Source organism: Anomalospiza imberbis, chromosome 7, assembly GCF_031753505.1.
Source record: "Anomalospiza imberbis isolate Cuckoo-Finch-1a 21T00152 chromosome 7, ASM3175350v1, whole genome shotgun sequence".
NCBI lineage: Eukaryota > Metazoa > Chordata > Aves > Passeriformes > Viduidae > Anomalospiza > Anomalospiza imberbis.
The window spans coordinates 477,557-499,849 of record NC_089687.1 but is presented as its reverse complement, the minus strand read 5'-3'; the positions used below and the strand labels follow the sequence as shown (position 1 = coordinate 499,849).

Sequence of the window (22,293 nt, the reverse complement as noted above, 5' to 3'; positions counted from 1 at the left end):
CCGCATTTGTTGCCTTGCAGGGTAATTACACCCACCAGGAGGCAAGTACCAAGGATTAGCATTGCCCTGTGGAACAGCCTTCCCCTGCAGAGCCCGAGCTCAGCAATGTCGCTTCAAAGCCCTCAGCCACGAGGTCACTGGCTGTGGCTCCCTGACCGCGCCACCCTGGGAGCACCTGCTCAGCGAGGTGTGCAATTCCACGTGTGCACAGCAGCAGCACACAACGAACACGTGGGGGTGTGCAGACCCTGAGCCGCTCGGGGAACGCTCAGGTTCAGGTTTCACCTCACACGAACCGGCCCGAGGCACCGCACAGGTATCTGCTCAAGACACTTAGATACACACCAATTGCTGCGGCTTCTCTCACATTTCACATAGAAACAAAGGCGTTATTTTATTATGCTACACACGTTTCCTGGTACAGGTATTCTTACATGGCACACAGACAGCTCCTAGCAGAGGAGCATTCTGTAACTACCAGGGGAAAGGCTCCATTGCACAGCTGCAAAGCTCCTCAGACACTTTCTGCTAGACAAGTCACAGCCACAGACAACTTTGAATACCACTCTGCCAAGGCCACTCCAGATACCCACAAAGTGAGGAAAATCCCCATTGTCTGGTGACTTCATCTGCGCTGAGGCCTTGGGTGTAAGAGGCAGAGAGCACCCCTGCACATCCTGCTGCCAGACCGCCACACTTTTCCCCCTGGAATGGTTCTCTCTCCAAAGACAGTATGCTCTCACAACTCAATACAAAACTGCCAATGAAGATACAAACTCTGTCCAAATAGAACACCTGCATTTGTCCAGCAGCTGTGAGTAAGTCCCAAAACACAAACATTTTCAACTGAGAGATTATCGGGAATTGCCTGTAAAAGTTGTTTCTGAATTGTTTAGGTAAAAAAGATTAAAACAGCCACACAAACTCAAAATGCACCCAGTAACAGTGACTAATTTTCAACTTACTCAAAGCCTACCTCTCCGAGCCTTGGCCTGCTTTCCTGCAGCCAGCGATAGTGTGTCTATTCCAGACGTTACCTGTGCCATGTGTGATGAAGGAGCTCAGGCAGGAACCAACTCCAGGCGTTCCAGGACTGCCCATCACACACTGCTCCTGCTGTATCCCGGCCTGTCCGGGCAGGGAACACGAGGACGGGCACAGCACTCAGCCCCACTCCCGGGTGCACAGCCAGCACCAGCAGGACACGGCTGTGCCGCCCCCGAGCAGCCGCAGCGCCAAAGGCAGCACCCCGCAGGGCGAACCCAGCGCTGCATCCCCCCTGCTCTCCAAACCCACACTGCTCTGCCCAGCGCTGCGCCACAACCTCGGCCAGGAACCGAGACAGCTGAACTCGCAGCCTAAAGGAGCTCACTGACTGCTAATCATTTTCAAATGCTTTTTAGTAACTAGTTAAATATTACATAGCTCGCCTGGTCAGAGTTTCTGCAGAACCCTCCAGCCAACCAAAGCAAACATTTCCAAAAACAAATCTTTGGCTTGGTTATCACCAACAAAAGTACTATTTTTTCCTTAAAAAAAAAAAAAAAAAAAAAAAAAAAAAGCAGCTGGGTTTTTTGCCTGGTTTTCTCAGTTTTTCTTTACAGAAATTTTAAATACTCATTTCTTTATTCTGGGTTGCAGAGAAGCCTGTGTCTGATGATGTGCACAGCTTTTAGAGATCATCATTCACTGGGGCACACCCTGCTGCAAGATAACAACATCGTCTAGTTCCTACAAATGCATTAATTAAGCAGCATCTCCCTACAGTCTCGGTGTGTTTTCACACATGCAGGGACCTAGAGAGGTGCAAATGCTTTTTATTCGAAGTCCCCGACGTTATCAGGCCAGATCACTCAAAGCCAAACTCTGAGCGAGGTGGAGGCGCTCCCTCGGCCACGGCACCCTCCAGGTGACCCCTCAGCTGTGCTGGTATTTCACTCCAGTGAGGACCCTCATTTGCACATCAGTAATCCCAGCGAGATTTCACAGATTCACCCTGGGTAAACCTCAACCTCCAGAGTTATATTCACAGGGTCATCACCATGAGAACATTCTACTTCTGCCCTTTAGCCTAAGCACGGTACCCTGAGTGCAGTTTGGAGTATTTTAATAAAAACTGGTCAAAACTTTGTTTTTTTTAATCCATTTCATTGCATTGTCAGAATAACACAATGGCAGCATGACTCAGCAACACAGCCACTAGTTAACACAGAACCATCAAAGCTGGAAATATTATAAATATATATGTATTTTTATTTGTGTATATCTATAAATCTATAAACCTGAGCAGGGCAGGGGCAGGGAGGTGCAGAGGAACACAGTACCATGGCAGGGGCACTGAGGAGAGACAGGAGAGCCTGGGTTCACACCTCCCCCGGCTCACTGCTGAGGGATTAAACTGGCATTGGAGCGGCATTCTTCAGGAGTGATGGGCTGCTACAAAGTCGGAAAGGTTAAGGGACATGGAAAAGTCAGGTGTTCATTCTGCACCCCACTTACAGCTTAACTGCTGCTAGCCTCAGCCAGCCAAAGAAAATGAACCAACATTTATAGAGAACACCAGTTCCTGACACTCCATAGGCACATGTCATGAAACAGCATTTCCTCTCAGCAGAGCATTCCATTAACTATTACTCTGGAGTCCAGAAAACTGAATGCAATCAGCAATCCCAAGAAGAAGGAAACACCCTGCCGCACAAGAAAGTCAAATCTTCAGAGATTATACTAGACCACCCCAGAATTTTAGCAGTACTGTTCTACAGTTTGGTCTTGCCTGTTTGGACAGGCCAGAGCCACATTATTCTGTTCTTAAATCCAAGACACAAACAAAGCAGGTCCTGTTCCGGCCCTGGTGCTCCTCAGCCTCCCGTCTCCCACCTGTGCAGATGGGACACCCAGCAGCAGGGGTGTACAGAGCCCCAGGAAATCCAGGCACAACAGTGAGGGTCCCTCACCGTTAAGGGGAACGCAACCCAAAGCTGACTTGCAGAAGACAGTAAGGTGAAGACCAGCTCAGGCTTTTCTCCATCCTTGAACCTTCCAGTGCTATTTCTGTTCTTCCCACACCAACATTAACCTCAGTGCTGCAGTTCACAGCTTTACCCTGTTCTCTGCCTTGACCATGATCCTCTCCCTCAAAGCATCCTACAAGCTGTCCCCCTTTCTCACCTGAGGCTGTGTAAGGTACCACAGCCTCCACCACAGGTTTCTGTTCTGTTCATATCTTACCTGTGGCAGTCTCACCTGGGACACTGATCCACCTAACATTCAGGCCTGCGTGCTAAAACAGCTCAAGAACTTTACAAATCACTTTGTCCTGGCACTCCTCAGCTGCTGTTACAGCTGTGTCTACTTTGACCTCTCAGGCAAACCCTTGTGATCCTCCTGGTAGAGGAGCTCCCCATCACTGTCCCAGCTGATGTCCATCACTGCCTGCTATGCACCCCTCAGGCCAATCATCAGACACCTGGTCACCTCTCCAAACACCAAATGTACCCCAATTATACACAGTTCTGACACTTCTTTCCAGAGCTGTTTCAAGTATTCCCTTTCCACCTATTTAGCTGTATGCTGTCAAACTCATGCATCTCACATGGCCTTGACAAACCCGACTGTACTTGCAGATCTTCAGAAAACCATTCCACGGATTCATACAGACTTTTGGTTTAATTGCTGCTGCAGAAGCCAAAAGCAGCCAGTCTCATCCCTATTTAACAGCTGAATTCCCATGCTGACCTCACACACACTCAGCTGCAGATGTGAAGCTCAATGAAAGCTAGAGCTCTCCTTCGGGACCAGTCTGGCTTTGGAGCTCTGCACAGACTGCCCGAGAGCGCCACACCTATCAGCAGCTGGGAACAAGGCCACACTCACGATTCCCGGGAGCTTGTGGCACATATCCAGTGGCTATTTCCAAGGTCCAACATCGCGGCACAGAACACCCAGCCTTGACTGGGAATGTAACACACTGAGGACAGTGAGTCAAAGACCACCTTCACCACCTGCTCTGAACACAGTAAGCACCCAAATATGCTTTGGGCCAACAGCGCTCCTCACTCATGGGCTGTGATGGACAAAGGGATCATTCTGAATAGGACACAAGGCAGCACTTGCTCACACAGAGCAGGTCACCATTCCACTCTTTTTCAAACAACATCAAGCCATTTTCCTCAAAAGGAAAATTCAAGTTAAAGGAGTGAATGTACTTCCCACAAATAACCTGCTATACAAACTGTTCCTACAAAGGGTCAGAAAGCACTAAAGCACTGTCAAAGGCATGAAGAAATAAATTTTGGATAGTACCTGTCATCAACCTGTCAGCCAGATAATACTGAAGGAAAGGACCATCAGTCAGTACTAAAAGGTTTCCATGTCCCTACTACTCACTGCTCAGTGGAAATGGAAAGCCAGGTTGGTCAAGAAGGCCAGATCTGACTCCACAGAAACCTTCAGCATTTTAACTCATCTTCTGGCCACAAGACAGACTCTTCTGGGTTTCATACTCTAAAGCTTTCCACTCAAAAAGCAAAAAGCAGCATCAAAACTCTACCCCGGGTTCGCACCAGCGCAGCTCTAATTGCGAGTGCTCTGAAGTTAGCAGGAACGCAGCTGCAGAGAGAAAGCAGAAGCTGCCATGTCTGCCTGTGAGCATTCAGTTAGGCCAGGAATCATCTGAACTTCAGCTGGACTAGACATTAAGAAAACCACAATAAAATGGACTGAGGCATCCAAAATTATTCTCAGAAAATAGGCCAGACCAGGCATGAAAACATCTGGGCTTGGCTTGAGTCATGAACCACATGAGCAAGACACCCCACTGCTGCCTGCGGGCCCAAGTGAGGAATGTGAGCAGCACAAAGGTAGGCAGCAGCAGTCTCCCACACCCAGATTGCCCTTCTGCATCTTCCTCCACCAACATGCAACAGTCCCTTTATTCTGACATGTCTTGCACATCCCAGTCCAATGGGATTTCTAAGGATGGTATTTCTGAGATGTCAGACAAAAACAAGGCCAAAAAGGGTTAAACCATTCCAATCCTGGCCTATGCTGGCACACATGTCCAGCTGGCCAACAGTGGACGCATTCCAAGGACCCCTTACTCTGCTACACCAACACACAGCAGCTCCCTTCCCTCGCTCCCAGACCCTCGTTCCAATAACTTACACGAACCGATGAGGACAAGTTCATGCCAGCTCTAAGCAGCAAACAACCAAGACTTCATATGGCAGAAGGACTGCAGCAGCTCAGCTCCTCTGTCCCTCAGATGAGTCAGTGTCAGCACTATTCCCTTTTAGCTTTACAGCATTAAGGCAAGTGAAGTGAGCTTTCTCACCAGAACTGCTCTCTGGGGCCAGAAAGCCCCAAAGGACTCTAAGCCATGGTGGGAAAGACAGGCGTGGGGATGAGCCACTGACCAGAAACTGTTACTGCCTAGACTCAGTAATGAAAGAGGGAAAAAAGGAAAGATTAAGGAGAAAGTCAGCAGAACTTCAGCGATTAATTAAAAATAATCTGCTCATACATTTTAGAAATAAGCCTGACAGGATGAACAGGTATGAAAGAGACACAGGACCCAGTATATTTATGCATTTAATATAACACAAAAAAGGGCTAGACTATTACACATATAACCTATGGACTAATCCAGGAAATCCCTTTTCTGGCCACCACATGTACTCCTAACATGCATTTCAGCACTCTTACTTCAGAGTGGATTCACCTGGGTCCCCTCACTGGAAGGTGCTACCACATATGGCTCCAAGCTGCCCAGAGGAGGCTGAGAACTTGACGCCCACGTTTCAGGACAGAGCACATTTGCCATACCAGGACCAGAGCTTGCAGCTTACTCTCCTCCAGAAGAAATCCAGCATACACTTGCCCAAATCACTCTGCAACTCACAATAAATGGAGCTCGTGGCAGGGACAAGCTTCAAAAAACCCACTGGTGCTCCAAGACAGAGGCCCAGTGTGGGTAAGTGCCATAGAGCCACCCGACCCCAAAAGCTTGTTTGACCGACAGCCCTTCACCTCAGCTCTGCACCCCCCAAAACCCAGAGGCAGCTGCTGAGGGCAAGCAGCATGCCAAGAGGAGTAAGAATTAACTCCTAACAGGAAAAGGGGGTGCACAGCCGAAGCAAGCCCACTGCTCCCGCGGGAGTCAGTGCTCAGTGTCACAGCGGTGGCCCCAGGCCGGCAGCTGCCAGCCCCCACAGCTGGCACCGGGCACTGCCAGCCCGGGACTGCTTTCCAGGGACAGCCGCCCCGGCTCTCCAGCACTGCATACACCATTAATGAAGGTTTTATCTCTCCCTTTTCCTGTCACCTCAGATCCAGACAGGCTGACTCTGTTAACATTAGAATGCTTATTTTTCCCCTATCCACTATCTCCAAGCCAAAACAACATCTGGAACTTCAGCCTGCCATACAAAGAGAGACAGATTATAACTGGAAAAAGCTAGACATCACTTCCCAAGCTTTATACATTTCTGCTTTTATCTGAACTTCCACACGTACCCTCCAAACAGCTCCACAGGGAGAAGAACTGATTCCTTCATAGAGGCTCCCAAACACAATGTAAGGCCCCTTCCCTTTCAGAATAACCTCAAATGATTATCAGAAAAATAACAGGAGCAAAACCGATAGGAAAGTTTAGAGTAGGAATTTACCATCTGCTCCTTGCACAAAAGAGAGGTGACATACCAGTGACCTAGAAAAGGAAATTAAACAAAGAATATTACTTGTGTGTGTTACTTGATAAAGTAATGGAAGAAAAACCTGGCGCCAGTTCAGACTACATAAAGGTCCTACTTTAACAGACAGCTGTCTCCAGTGTCATTTAAGTGTGCTTTTTGCTTAGATCATGGTCAATGAATCATGAAAATCAATACAGATGGAAAACATAAAACCACGCTACAGACAGGCTCAGCAGTGGAGCGTGTACCAACTAGCACCAGCCTCGGCTGGAGAGAGACGTGCCAAATAAACACAGACTAGTTTTCCCAACAACATTTATTTAACTCTTAGTAGTTAATTAACAGAAGTCATGACTACTGGTTATTTTCTAACCAGCCATCCCACTGCACTCCACACGCCAGGCTCACCACCCAAGCTCTGCTCTGCCCCAAGGCCAGCACTCCCGGCCTGTCCCACAGCTGCCCCCAGCCCAGCTCGGCGCCCGGGGACAGCAGGGCCAGGCGGTGGTGGCCGAGAGGTTCTCCAGAGTGGCCCAGCTCCGCTGTCCCACCCTCCTCCCTGGCAGCCAAGGCCAGCCGAGGTGCTGGGAGACAGCCCTTCCCCAAGGCCACGCTGTGCCTGCTAAGCAACGAACGCTCTCGGAGCAGGAATTCTCATTTCCCAGCCCCTGCAGACCAGTTACCCCACGGCTGGTCCCAGGCTGCAGGAAGCTGCCATGCTGCTGCCAATCACGTAAAACCAATCTGAATGGCCAAAGCAGAATGAAGTGTATGTTTTCAGGTACAAACAAAACAAGTGTCACGGGTTTCTGTGCCTAGCATCAGAGTTTTAACATAACATGGAGCAGAACCCAATTAAAATAGTTCTCGTTGAATGGAATCCGCCGTGTTGCAAGTGGAAGGACAGAGAGCCAACCTCACATTGTACCAATGCTTTGACAGTCTCATAGCAATGACCATCCGTTTAAACACACAGCTCATGCCCACTCCAGTGAAGCAACAGCAGCATAAGCTCAAAATGGTAATTTGCTGCTGAATACAGACAGAAACTCTATGCAACACTCAGAAATTAGTCATGTTTTAGCAGATTTTTGCTTTGCACCCAGCTGTTGCTTGTTCACAAGGCACCTACTCACTTATTAGCCATTTCCCCTCTGAAAAGCAGGATTAACTCACAGCAATAGTACCCTGCAGCAATGACACTTGGCCCGCCCAGCCACTGTCCCCCTGGGTCCCCAGCCTGCCCTGCAGTAGCCAGGCACTCCAAAGGAAGCTGGGCACTGCCAGCAAACAAGCAGATCTGAGCAGAATAAACAAATTGCTGATGCTTTTAATACATTATTTTTCTGACAGTAGGCTGGAAAAAAAAATTACTAAATCATCTCCAAAACCCCCAGAACTGACTGATTAATACAAACTCACTTGACAGTATGAGCTAGTAAAAACAGAAGTCACCCCTACTGATGCGCACAGCCCTTTGGGAACATTCACCACAAACATGGATGAGACTGAGTTCCTTTGTACCAGAGCTTTGGGCTGACGTGTCCCACGGAGGTCTGATGGCAAGGACTTCCCACGTGTCCCTCTTGCCATTTTCAGGACAGATCATCTAATATTCCTCATGGCTTCCCACAGCAAAGGTAATTGGGTTTGTTTCTCAGGAAGAAACACTTACGCAGTCAAAATCTGCTCTGCCTAGCCCTTCTCTGAATCCCAAGAGCACTGCAGCAGCATTCTCCCAATACCCATTTCATGACCATGCAGGAAACTGAACTGTATCTACCTACACAAGTTACACCACTGAACTACGTAACCAAGAAAAGCACTTTGATCTCGTCTCCCTTTCTGTTCCCATTCTTAACACCATGACCATTTCCACTCACTCCAAGCTCCCCAAAGTGATCATTTGGGGAAGACAAGGGTTGCTGGACACGAGTCAACACTGACCTACTGACACAAACACACTACTGCAAGAAACCCTACCACTAACACCTGAGCTTTAGCTAAGAATTCTGCTAAGAGATGGCTCCTCACCCGCAGCTGCTCAGAGACACCTATTTTTGGACCTGCAACTGTACATTACCTCCTCCAGCAGCAATAAACCCCACATGTCCCTGCATCACTCAGTGCTCTGTTCCCATGCTCTGGAGTCCTGCCACTGTCCCACCTCCATACACCCAGAGGCAGACAGGCTCCTCTCAGCACCACAGGTAAGCCTGGAGCACAAGGCAGGTCTTGTCTGCAAACTGCTGGGAACACAAATTCCAAGCAGAGGCTCTGCTCCATGGTCTGTATTTGACCAAACAGCACAGCCTCAGCTCACCTGCCACCAGGTGAGGAGGAGAGGGCAGGAGACGTTTGAACAGCTCTGCTGTCACCCATGCAAAGGCCTGAGATGTCACTGCACCATGACAGAAGTACCAGCAGCACCAGCTTGGAGCGGGCAGAACAAGCCACAAAAAACCCCCAAAAATACTGAGTTCCCACAGCAGGGCTACAAAGGAATCAAACAGCTTCAAAATAATTCTGTGGTAAACCTCCCAGGGGCAGAGTTGCCAAACTAGCAATTCTAGGGAGGGCTGGACAAGCCAAAGCTCTCTGCAGGTCTGCACGGCTCCCTGGGAGAAAGCAGCCCCTTGGCCACCCAAAAATGCAGCCAGGCTGCACAAGCTGCTCCCAGCAAGGAGCACCACACTGACTGACTTCAGCACTACTCGGAGTATTTCACTCCACTTGAGCAGGGATGTACTTGGGATGGAACTTTCTTTGGACTACTACCAGGAAAAAAACAGCTACAGAAATGAAAAATAAACCCAACTGAGTAATTGTGTGAGCATAATGATTCAAAATTCAAAGTTTAAAACAAACAAAACAAAAAATTCCCCCACAACCCACACACTTGGAATTTTACCTGGTTACCTGAAATTTTCAAAACAGCATGTTACATTTGTATGGGTGGAATATTCATTTCAGGTTTTGGTGTGTCGTTTAATGCTTCCAAGTTGATCAAGGTGATTTAAGTCAGGAAGTTGAAAACTATTTGAAGAACCAATTTTAGATCTGATTTTGTACTAATTTTTGTTCTTTTCTAAGAAAGGTTCAATTGTTGTTGAAGACAAATGAACACCTTGTTAAGACTAACTAAATAGTCTTCAAAGACCATTTCTCTCTCCATCCCTCTACTCCAACACCCAGAAACTCATTCCATTCAAAGGTCCCCATTTTTTATGGAAAAGGATACATTTGGTTTGAGTCTTCACTCTTATAAATACAATATTTTAACGTTTATTTTTAATTGGAGAACAGCTTACAGCGGCCTGACTGTGCTAATTATGCAAGAAAAATTACCAAGGCCTTTTGCCAGTAAGGCCCCATCACCAGCCCGAGGACACCGGACCTGCAGCTCCCGGGCTGACCTAAGCCAGCACGGTGAGCTTGTCTGGTGACCTGGGCAGGGGACACAAGAGCACCCTGCTTCAGCTCCTGGATGCACTTTGCTGCTTTTGGAGCCCCTGTGCATGGCCCCACCAGCCCACACTCTGCCATGACAGTGTGGAAGGTCGGAAACACCCTCCAAAAATCTCTGACCTGCTAGAAGGGAGGGCGTGTTTAACCACCTTCAAACCCTCCTCATGATGCAGCTGGGCTGAGCATTTAACAAACTTTATTTAGCATTTACTGTGGGTTTTTATGAGAAACAAGTAAACAAAAATACAAATTAAAGTGAACCCAAAACAGTTCAGCCACTTAAAGTAATTTTAACTTTTATACTCCAGACACACAACCCCAAAGGTGCCACCTGATTCTGCACAACTTTCAGGGGAGAGTCAGCTCAGCAATGAAAAATCTCATGAATTCCTCAAATCTTTCCAAAAATATTTGTTCTAAGTCTAATTTAGTCTGAGTTTTAGCTTGCTAGCTCTTAATTCAGAATTAAATCCTATGCTATTTTTTTGCATGTTTTACATGGAAAATATTTACTATGTTCCTTTACTGTATTTAAACATTTTAAATTACTTTAACAGAGAAGACATGTTCTTTGTGGGTTTTTTGTTTGCTTGTTTTGTAAGAAAGTAGCCTTTCAAGATCAGAGAATCAACAGAATCTCCCTTTAAGATCAGATACTCAAATATTTCCTTGGTGTCTCAGGAAACTGACCAACTACTACACCAGAAAACCCACCTTCATGCTCAGCTCTAACTCATATTGGCCATACAAGCCTGTTTCCTTTGGCCTTGGTTTGCTTCTTGACACAGCAGCTACTCAAGACCCATAATTATCTCCCAAAAAGAAGGTAACACATTAAGCACTTTTTTCCTCCAGCTGTGGTCCTAAGAACAATTTGGGTAAAACCTGCAAGCTGCACCAAGCTGTCAGCTAACACACTCACAGGCCTCTTTCAAATAATTATGACTATGACATACAAGTGTTTTTGGCTTGTCCAACATTCATTTTTTAATTAATATGCCTTTATGAACTCAAGTTCAGCAGAATCCCTCTTTCACATACAACCAAACACACCTGCAGGACTGAAACAAGATCAATCATGTCAAAAAAGCCCAAAGATTTTTGGAAGAATATTTCAGAACTTGGAGAAAAAGCCCCACATTTGGTATCCTTTCCCACTGCTGGCACACCAACCCCTCAGAAACTTCATTTACAGCCTCTGGGTCCCTGCTGTTTGTGGCTCTGGTTTGGGTTCACGTCCCTTCGCGTTCACACCGGCCAGCACTTCAGAACAAACCTTTTCTACGCACACTGAGGTAGGGCTGGGTGAGCCGTGCCCCGCTGGGGGACCCCGGGGCGCCCAAGGAGGGTCCCGGCCGGTGCAGGGACAAAGAGCTGCGCTCTCCAGCCTCCAACCTGGGAGCAGAGCCCTCGCACCGCCTCCGAGGAAAAGCTGTAAAAGCCACAGTCCCACCCTGTGAGAGCCACATGTGCCCCAGGAACTTCTCAGGCAAGGCCATCCCAAGCCAAACACAGCAATGCTTTCCCATCCCACTTCTCCTGACTTGCCAGCAAGGACCTTGCCACGATGCCGGGGCACCGCAGCGACAGCGAGCTGTGGTCACCAGAACCAGGCAGCCCACCCGAGACCTCACTGACGTGTTTCCAGCCACGGGTCCATCCACACTCCCAGGACAAGAAGCATGTGCAGAGGTGAGCAGCACCAATTATAGGCTGACATGCAGTAACTTACTCTGTCAGAGACAGAGTACAGACTTGGCCACATGCCTGGCCCTTTGCCACTGCCTCCTCTGACAGAGTCCCACAAGTGTCCTCGAGTGCCCCTCTTTCACACTGACCCCCTAGTTACTTGTGTCTGTAATGGGGGCCAAATACCAACTTGGTTTTCCAGAACTCTCCTTTAGGAGACCCTACAGCAGAGACCACCTTCACTCCCAGCACAGGGGCTCTTCACCCCGTAAACCCTGCAGCCCAGGGCCACTTTCACTTCACAGGCATGTGAATTCCTACCAGGAGGCAGCCAAAAGCTCCATGTGAGGCTCCTTCCCTCCCCAGAAAAACAAGGATTTGCCAATTTGTTTTGCTCAGTCACCCTGCGGCACACACACCCCTGAAGAAGCACACATGCTCCTCTTTCCAGATTTCCATCACAGACAGGAAAACTGTGAATCTCTGTCTTCGAGGAAGAAACCTGTTGATGTTTTCACTCAGGTCTCAAAAGAACCATCAAGTACCGGGAGACAAACACGGCAGACTTCCCAAAGCTGCCAGGAATGGTTGTCACTATTCCTCGCAGGAGCAGTGCAGGCAGTCACGGGAAACTTGCTGGGGCCACAGAGGACTGGTGCTGCAGAGCAAGAGCGGTGGTGACAGAAGCCCGTGCAGAGGAACAGCAGCCCCTGAATGGCACCTACTTCACACCAGGCTCAAAACACAAGCGAGCTCTCAGAAGGCCTTTCGCCTGCCTCCATCTGCCGCTGCGTGGCTGTGCTGTGGCTCTATGGACCCAGCCTTGCGGAACAGCTTCCCCTTAATTCACCTTTTCCATTTGCTTTAGTCCACTCCCCAGAGCTCCATATCCAGTAGATATTTATTTTAAAGCTAAGCCAAAACCATTCAAACACTAACACTTCAGGGCCTTCAATACTCCTGGTTGCACACAGTAGGGCCTCTTTTAGAATAAAGAGCGTCCACTTTGGGAACTAAACCAACATAATTATAATTGGGCTGCATGTCAAAGTTTTACAAAGCCCCAGAATGGAAATAAAGTAGGTTTTACTCCTCACAGATCCTTTGTTACAGAAGGCATAAAACCGTACTGCAGCCTCACGAACACCAATTCCTCACCAGAGATTCCAGGAACTGTGTAAGAAAACTGAGCTTCAAAATCCAGTTTGTTGTTCTGGCTCCTCACTGCATGGCACTCTGGCTTTCCTAATGGAGAAACAAGTTCCCTCAAAATCCTGGACACTGTTCCACATGGAAGTCCAATACATATTTTCTTTGAATGTCTAAACAATGTCCAGGATCAAATTCCAACCAAAAAGATGAAGTCAAAGACTTTTCCAGTCATTAAAACATGCTACTTTTGCATCAGGTATGGAAATACCATATTTCTTTCAGACTTCTGACAGTGCTTAGGTTTTTATTTCCATAATTTAGGAACAGTCATATTGATTCACTCATTCTTCAAAATATTACTTGTGTCATAAGGAAGCTGTATGGAGGGAAGGGAATAAATAGGTTCAGATTTTAGAACAGGTTTTCCAGAATAACCATGCCCAGGTTTGCTTTAGAGGTATGACACGAGTCTTACAAACATGTAAAATACCTACACCAAGACAGAAAAAACACCTTATTGTTTCGGCAAGCTGGGACATGTTGCTCAGATCATTCTCCACTGGATGCTGATGCAAACATGCCAGGTCCACAAACACACACGAAAGTGTCTACGTGGCATTTCTGGCACATTTGTAAAGGCCCAACGGACAACCAACTAATGTGGGAGAGCAAAAGCGATGCCAAGGAGTTGTTGAAGAATTTAAGAAGTGCACAGGCTCAAGAGCAAGAGCCCAGGGCAGGCTCCATGAGAGCAGACACGGAGGAAAGGCCAAGGAAGCCAGCAGCCACCTCCCAGCCGTGCCGTCGCAGCACACGACCTGGGGATGTGAGGTGCGGCAACACAGCCCACGTTGCTGAGCAGTCTTTTAGGTGGAGCTTTTTCTTCTAGCCCAGTGACTTGAAATAACTTGAATGTTTCTTTCTGGACAGAGACGGGTTCAAATTATGCAAAGAAGATGGAGGACAGCCAAGACTCAAAGGCTTTAACCTTCATCCTAACCGCAGAGATGCACCTCTGCTCTCACAGACGGGCGTTTGCCAGCTGGTCTGGGCACAAAGCGCTGCCCAACTGAGCTGAAGGGAGAGGAACAAGACATCAAAGTAAGATCCTGTGCTCCCTCTGGCAGGGAGGACAGCTCCCAAGCCAAGAGATAAGCAGAGATGGTCCCACACCACATACACACCTAGTCCCCCCTAAGAAGGAAAATGGGTGGAGTAGAAAGGTGCTTGCGTGGCAATTTTAATCATCATCATTTCATTTAGACTCAGGATCTAGACAGGTTTTGCAACTCAGTCCAAAAATAAAGGTCAAGTGGAATAAAAGTTACCAAGATCAATGCTCAATATGGAAGAATGCATGTCCAGAAAACAATTTCTAAGTTTTCCGAGTATTCATTTTTCTATTGTAATCACAATCCCCAAGAGAACACACCCTTCCATTTTACTGTGCGTTTTTTTTTTTTAATTCACAAGGACCAGTATTTTTTCGTGTGCTAAGGGTACAACTCAAATGCTCTTCCTTATCATTTAACTTGAGCCAGTATTTAGAAGTCAAATTAAAAATAGCCTTTTTTAAAATGCACAACTTATTGTAATTCCATGCCTAAGGAGATAGGAATTTGTTAGTTTAATACTCAGACTGGTGCACTAAAAGTTGTACACGCTTTTGTTCTGACAACAGAAAATGAGGAGTAGAACACAGTGTAAACCTACAAGATTGACTGCCACAAACTCCATTGCCAAATCATCCTCCTGATCCTGAAATCAGCTGGAATTGTCCTTTTTTCTCTTTTTTTCCCACTGGTTCCACTCACATTTATCATCCTGTGCACATACTTTTATATCTCTATCTTTATTGCCAGTTGGTCTTTAAGTTCTATTCAGCAACTTCTGGAGAATGGAAAATTTTTATTCTCTATGTTGTTCATCACTCCAGCTCATGCCCTCAAAGTTGATGCTTTAGCAGGCAGCTACCCACAACTGCAGCTGCAGCAAGCACTTTACTCTCCAGCAGCAGTAAGGGCTGCAACTAAATGGATTAAAAAAAAAAAAAAAAAAATTACTCCTTATGAAGTCAAGAAGAGTTTTAATGTGCAGTACGGACATGCAGCATGGACACGGCTTTTACCAATGAACAACCTGCAGCATATCACCTACCTCTTCTCTAACATTCTCTAACATAAAAATATTACAATGTAATAAGATACAACTAATATTCTCTTAAACGAAGCCATTATATTTTCATTTTGTTTTCCCCTTTAAAATTCAGCCTTAAAATGACTTTAATTGTTGCAGTCCTCCCACACAAATAAAGAGACAAGTTTATTGCAATGGAGAGCCCTAAATAGCACAGTCTGGTTTAGGCTGACTAATACAAACACACATTTTGTTTAATTTTACATTTGTTCCTAGGGAGATCTTGCTGTCATCTCTTCTACCTCGCATTCCACAGCACCTGACAGCACAGGACATCACCCGAGCAGCGCGGGCAGCTCTGGCTCCGTGCGTGGCAGCTGGGGGGACAGGCTGGCCACTGCTGTCACTGTCCTGCAGAGAAGGGAGGGCAGGCAGGCATGGGACCACCAAAAATGTGTGTCAGAGCACGTCCTGGCGTCATGGCCAGAGCCGAGAGCCAGCAGCAAGGAGACCTGCAGGAACTCTCCCTGGGGAGCGGAGCACAGCAGGTCCACCAGGCCAAGGCTCACTAAACACTCCCATGGTGCCCTCGAGCAAGGCACCAGCCTTCACAAACACTCCGAGGCAGCTCACAGTCCTCTGCATCTGCTCAGCCACTCATACCCTCAGAAATCCCTCCTCAGCACCAGCACAAGAAACATACCTGGGAATTAACCTGGGTTAGAAGTAACCTAGCACAGGCAGACTAAGTTTTAACCAAATGAATGCCTTATCCAGCATCTATCACATGGCCAGAGACGCCAGAACAGAAAAAGAACAGCACATGGAGAAGGAGAAGCAGGACTACTTACTCCCCTGCCATCGGCAGCTGGCGAAAAGGTTTGCGCAAGCACAGCCCCGAGTGCCTCAAACCACCGAGCCAGGAACCCCAAGCCATCCAGGGGGAGGCTGGAGGGGCCTGCTGAGGCACAGCGACTCCTGAAAGCAGGGCTCAGCAGCTTCCAGGACTTCAAAGGGAAGCCACTTCTAGGCTCCGAGCTATCCGCACAGCCAAAAGGGCTGGCGGAGGCTGCCAGCCCGCTCCTGCTGTCACAGGATCCTCGCCAGGCAAACAGCAGACCTGCAATTAGAAGAGGTGTTTGTTGGCCTCTCTTCTGCAGCTCATTAGCAGAGGTAAGGTCTGCAGTCAGAACAAGAAAGTCCCGACCTCCAGTGAGCACAGCTCACTACAACTGCTCTGCAAGACAAGGGACAACTCCTCCCACCAGCTTCCATTCAACAGGATGACCAGCTTCAGCATGCCGAGAAGGAACATTCCAGGCACTCTGGACAGAAGGTTAAGTGCTGCAGCAACCTGTCTTCTGTAAGAAGGCCCAGATAACAGCTTTTGGTGTTCCCCCTCACAATCTTCTATCTCCATCTTGGTTATTTCAGACAACAGAAATTACTCCAAAGGCAGCCTTGGACAATTGCCAGTCTGGAGGTCTTGGTTTTAATAAGCTTTTCTTAAAAAAGCCAAAGCCTTCCTTTCCCTAAAGCAGACTGGAGTTACTCTACAACAGGCTCCAGACACTTTCAGACCCATCTTTCCAGCAGCATCATAGGCAGGGAACAGTGACTTGGTCTGACCCTCCAGGAGTGTTTCAGAAGGGGAGATGCAGTGACAACAGGACTTCTGGGGTGAGAGCCACTGAACTGCCTCTGCACACCAAAGGCAAAGGCAGGAACAACCAACAACACACACCCCTAACCGGCATTAACCTGACTCCAGAAGAGGCCAGGAGCAGATGCTCGGAAAAAGCATAAGGACACAGCATAAAAGGGTCATTCTTCCACCCTCCTCTGCCCCCAGCTCCACACCTCCCAGTCAGAGGTAAATTCCCAAGCCCAAAACTGCATCTGAATCCCTGCATTTACTGTCCCCCCACAGGCCTACCAAGAGATCCAGCTGTTCCTCAAAAGAAGAATAAGGCTCCTGAATATCCCACTGCAATCAGTCTATAGCTTAAACAGGCACCACACAAAAACTAATGGCTTTAATTTTAAAGCTGCTGACAATTGATTACACCTGGCATTCCCCATTTCTTACATAAGGAATTACCTAAGATCATCCCTTCCCATTTACACACATCAATTGTGACTTTAAGATCTCTACAGTATTTCCTTTCAAGCGTTTCTCCCCTTAGCAAGTCAGTGTATTTACACACCACCTCACCCAGGCTGAGGCAGCGTCCTGTAAAGCTAAAAAGAGGTCCCAGGCCTGAAGGAACTGTGGAGCTGAAGGATATCGATTATCCCAATTGCTTAGGGACTTGCAATGCCTTTGTAGTCAAACAGAACTCCATCCCTTGGGACAAGGGACCTTGATCTGGGGGGCTTGAGAGGCGTTTCAGAGCTGGCGGCACACCAATTTGCAGGCACAAGGAATACACAGCACGTTCTCACCAGCACTGGCAGAATCCGGTGTCCAAGAAGCCCTGGCCCCAGCATGCTGCCGGGCACTGCCGGCACAGTTGGACACAGCCAGGCAGAGCCTGGCACAGCTGGGCACAGGGGGTACAGCCAGGCACAGCCGGGCACAGCCTGGCACAGCTGGGCACAGCTGGGCAGAGCCGGGCAGAGCCGGGCACAGGGGGTACAGCCAGGCACAGCCGGGCACAGCCTGGCACAGCCGGCACAGGGGGTACAGCCAGGCACAGCCGGGCAGAGCCTGGCACAGCCTGCACAGCCGGGCAGAGCCGGGCCCAGTGGGCACAGCCGGGCAGAGCCTGGCACAGCCCGCACAGCCGGGCCCAGTGGGCACAGCCGGGCAGAGCCTGGCACAGCTCACACAGCCGGGCAGAGCTGGGCAGAGCCGGCACGCTGCAGAGCGACCAGCACAGCCAGCACTGGGGCAGCCAGCAAGGTGAGGCACTGCATGAAAGGCAGCAGCACAGAAAAGAGCAACGTGCACTACCTGCCAGGCTGATGCCGAGCATTCAGGAGCAGATGGATGCTGAGCTCAGCTCCGGCCTCCCAGGGGAGCGGCAGCGCGTGAACTGCCCGCAGAGAACGGCGGCACTGGAACTGCAGCGCTGCTTTCTCCCACGTCAAGGAATGGCTGAGCACGTACTGCAGTGGGAGCACGGGCACACTGCTCACGCTCCCTCCAGAAAACAGCACCCCGTGCACTTCCTGGCAAAGGTGCACTTCAGTGCTGCTTTACGACTGCGGCTCGGTCTCTGTGGATCTTCTCAGCAGAGCAGAAATTTCAGAGTGGGTTCTGAGCAACCTCAATCTACAGATGCAACTCGCTCTGAAATAGGAAGCTGTGAGCACTGTACACACACAGTTCCAGAAGGCCACGTGTTAAGGAGGGGATTACCATCACCTGAGACTGGGTCAGGTACAAACTCATGGTCCAGTGTAACACAGAAAACTATTGCACTACAGCCACTTACTGTTATTGGACTGTACTTCTAAGCTTTTGAAAGCATTACTCTAAAACGATGTTCTGGCTGCAAATATTGTGGGGAAAAAAAGGAATTTCTTGAAAGCATTTCCATGGAATTCCATACATTTTGTAGTCAACAGCATTTTATAAATTTGTGATCCCAGAACAGTTTTCAAACACATGTGAATTCAGCTTTCCAACACTGCTAGAAAACACCATCATTCCTGATTTTAACAGATACATACAGGTATGTACAGGATATTAATGCCTTACACCCACAACATCTGGCCACAGAACTTGTCCACAGCAGCGCTCAACAGGTGAGGATCTTGACAGCACCTGGCATCTCTGTAACTAAGATGCCCTTAAACTCTCAGTCTTGACTACCCTCAGGTCCTAAAGTAACTAATCCATCCCCTAACCCACGTGCACACCCTGGCTGAGGCCAGCCTGCCACCCACCTCTGTGATATCCCTGAATCCTCATACACAGAGGCACTCAGCAATCGCCCGTGTTCAACACTGCAGTCTACTGTGGCTCCTGACAGCTGCACAGGTGAGTGGGACAAGTTTTCAACCTGTTTATACACACTAGAGCAGGTATCGAGATGCCCTTTTGAGAGTTCCAATACCAAGAATGTAAACGAATTCAAGTAGCTTTTTTTTGGCAGGGACAAGAAGGGCTGAACGGGTGCCTAATTATTTCACAACGGCTGTCCCTAGATCCTATTTTAGCATCGGGCTTTCATTAAATTTAAGCATGACTTCAGAGTACCAGCTGGCTGGAAAAAACAAAAACCACAAACACAACCCACTCACAACACCCCACGGGTGTTCTTTCCCCCGCCCATGTTCTCTTCCTACCCTCACCGAGGGCTTGGAGGAGACCAGTTCCATTTGGAAAGCCAGCCCCAAAAGCAGATAAGTTCTGCAGGAAATGGCTATATTTAGCTCTCCCCTTTCACCTCAGCTCCTCCATACACTTGCATTCTCCTGCAAAAGGATCTTTCTACTCAGTGTTAGAGGTGATCTTTAGCAGGTCACCTCAGCAGAAAATATGCAACCAACTTCATACGCGTTAAGAGAAGAGCGTGAACAATTACCAGAATATCAAATATTCAGCTAGGAAGGCGTACAGTACAATTCTCGCGTCTCAAAGTGTGTTGAATTCCAAGCTCCAGGAACACAACATGCCCAAAATCACTGAGTGGTGCCCATGGAGGGCAAGGCTGAACCTCCGCACACACTGTCCAGGTCATCACCAATTTTGTCAGTAACTAACACAGCCATCCTATTCTCTACAAACTCCACAGCTCTGGAACGAAAGTATTTTCCTGACAAATCATTTTCTAAATTCATTTCCAAATAAATCACTTTAAAATGGTTAAGAGTGGTTCCTGGGCAGTGGAACTTGGGCAGAGAATATGGGCAACACCTCTGGAAACATCATCAGCACCAGGTCAGTAGGATTTCCCTTTCCCAGCTTGAAACTATGAAACACATTATAAGACTTAAAAGTGAAAACATATAAAAGGGCTTTTCCCCCCCTTAAGTTGTTTTGTTTAAATAACAGCTTCACCTGATATAATTCTGTCCTAACCATGATGTAGGCCAGTAAGAGCTGATTATTTACAAACTGAGGAGGTTGATGCATGAACTCAGTCACAGCAACAGACCTTAAAGTTTGTCCCAAAATGTAGACAGAACAAAACACATCTCTCACTCGGTGTGAGGAGACAAACAGGCAGTGAGCTTCAGTCAGGAACTACTCCCAAGTCCTGTGCCACTGGGCAAGGAGCACACACCGCCCCTGAAACAGAGGAATGCAGGTCTTATCCCAGCAAACAAATCCTGAGGGAAGGCAAACCTCTGCACACACTTAACACCTCCTGGGGAGAGCACAGGGCACACAGGAACTTTTTGTTCCCTTAAAACAGATCTCTAACACCTCCTCCTCAAAAAAAAAAAAGGTTTCGGCCATCAAAGGCCCCAGCCGTGCACTTGAGAGCTCTCCACAGCCAGGACTCCAGCTTCCCCATTTCAATTGCAAGGCACCCCAGCACTCTTCAAACGGCTCCAGCCCTTCAAGGACAGGGCTCCGGGAGTATTTGCAAAGTGCCTGCCGCATTCCAGGTCGCCACTGTCCCTCTGAAGATGAGTACAAGGATCATAGCAAAGATCGTATTACAGGAAACAAAAGAAAAGTGAAAGTTTAAAAATAGACTTGTCCTTGCCCACAGCTAACTGCTATAGCCACAGGAGTCTTCTTCAAGGAGAAGCTGGGCTTCAATGCAGACCATAAAAACACACGAGATTTGGAAAAAGAACCTACTCTCCTCTGAGAGCTCAATGCATCATTTTAAAAAGCGGTTTTGTACAAACGTGCCAGTTCTGCAGCTCAGCCCAGAACCTGAAGTCCCCACAGTAACATCATCCCGAGGCACTGGTGCCTCCTGCACACCTACACGAACCCCAGCTCTTTGAGAACCTGATGAAGGCGAGCCGCTCTCTCAATCATTGGAAAACAAAGTGGTTTAGTTTCAAGTTATGTAAAAGTACTGCTAGAAACAAGTTCTTTCAGCACTTTTTATAGACAGAGTTGGAAAGACTGCCTGGGCAGCTTCCCCTGCTAGATTCCCGGCCCAGATTTTAGAGAGCAGCACGCGGGTTTAGAGCCTCCAGGCTCACACGCACACCCGAGCGGGCTGAGAGCCACCGTCTGCCCCGGGACCGTGCTCCCCGCACGGCCGGAGCCCCGGCAGGAGCCGGGCCCGTCCTGCCCCTCCAGCCCCCGGAGCCCAGGGCGGGCGGGCTGCGGACGCCGGCGGCTCCGGGCCCGCTGCCTCCCCGCCCCAGCGGCTCCGGCCGCGGCACCTGCGGCGTGACCTGGCACCGGGGACTTGGGCCTGCCCCTTTCCATGCCCACCACACCTCGGGCTTCCAGCGCACCGCCGCGGGCAGCGCAGCGCACCCACGGGGCGCTCGCCGCGCTCCGCGCCCCCGGCCGGCCAGCTCCCGCAGCCGCGGAGGGAAACTAAGGCTGCCCGGCCGGAACGCCGCGCGCTATCAAGGGGAAGCCCGGCCCTGCCCGCCCCGCGCCGCCGCGGCGATGCTGCGCCCCCGAGCGCGGCCGCGGCGCCGCGGGGCCTTTGTGCGCCCCCCGCCCGCACCGGGGACCCGGCGGCGGCGCCGACCCGCTCCGGCGGCAGGGACTCACCCGCTGGGCCGGCGCGACGGGGCGGCACGGGGCGGGCCGAGCTGGCCGTGCTGCGGCGCTGCCCCGCTCGGGCCGGCGGGGCCGGGGGCGGCCGCGGGCGGCGGCGGCTCCGCTGACAAAGGAGCGCGGGCGGGGCGGCGCCCGCACCGGCAACGGCCGCGCGTCACTTCCGCCCGCCGCCGCGCCCAGCGCCCCCTGCCGGCGCCGCGGGGCACGGCGGGCGCGGGATCGGGATCGGGCTCGGGCTCGGGCTCGGGATCGGGATCGGGCTCGGGATCGGGATCGGGCTCGGGCTCGGGCTCGGGATCGGGATCGGGATCGGGCTCGGGATCGGGATCGGGCTGGGGATCGGGATCGGGATCGGGATCGGGATCGGGCTCGGGATCGGGATCGGGATCGGGCTCGGGATCGGGATCGGGCTCGGGATCGGGCTGGGGATCGGGATCGGGATCGGGATCGGGATCGGGATCGGGATCGGGCCCGGGTTCCGGTTTGGGCCCGGGTCCG

The 22,293-nt window shown here is 49.6% G+C and overlaps 1 protein-coding gene across 1 annotated transcript in view; it reads right to left on the bottom strand.

Annotated features, from left to right (window-relative positions):
- Nucleotides 1-21,923, bottom strand: part of ACVR1 (activin A receptor type 1) — a 46,673-nt gene extending 24,750 nt beyond the window's left edge. Inside the window, exon 1 of the mRNA XM_068195077.1 lies at nt 21,787-21,923. The gene's annotated coding sequence lies outside the window, so the exon portion shown is untranslated. The remainder of the gene's footprint in view (nt 1-21,786) is intronic.
- Nucleotides 21,924-22,293: the final 370 nt, after the last annotated feature.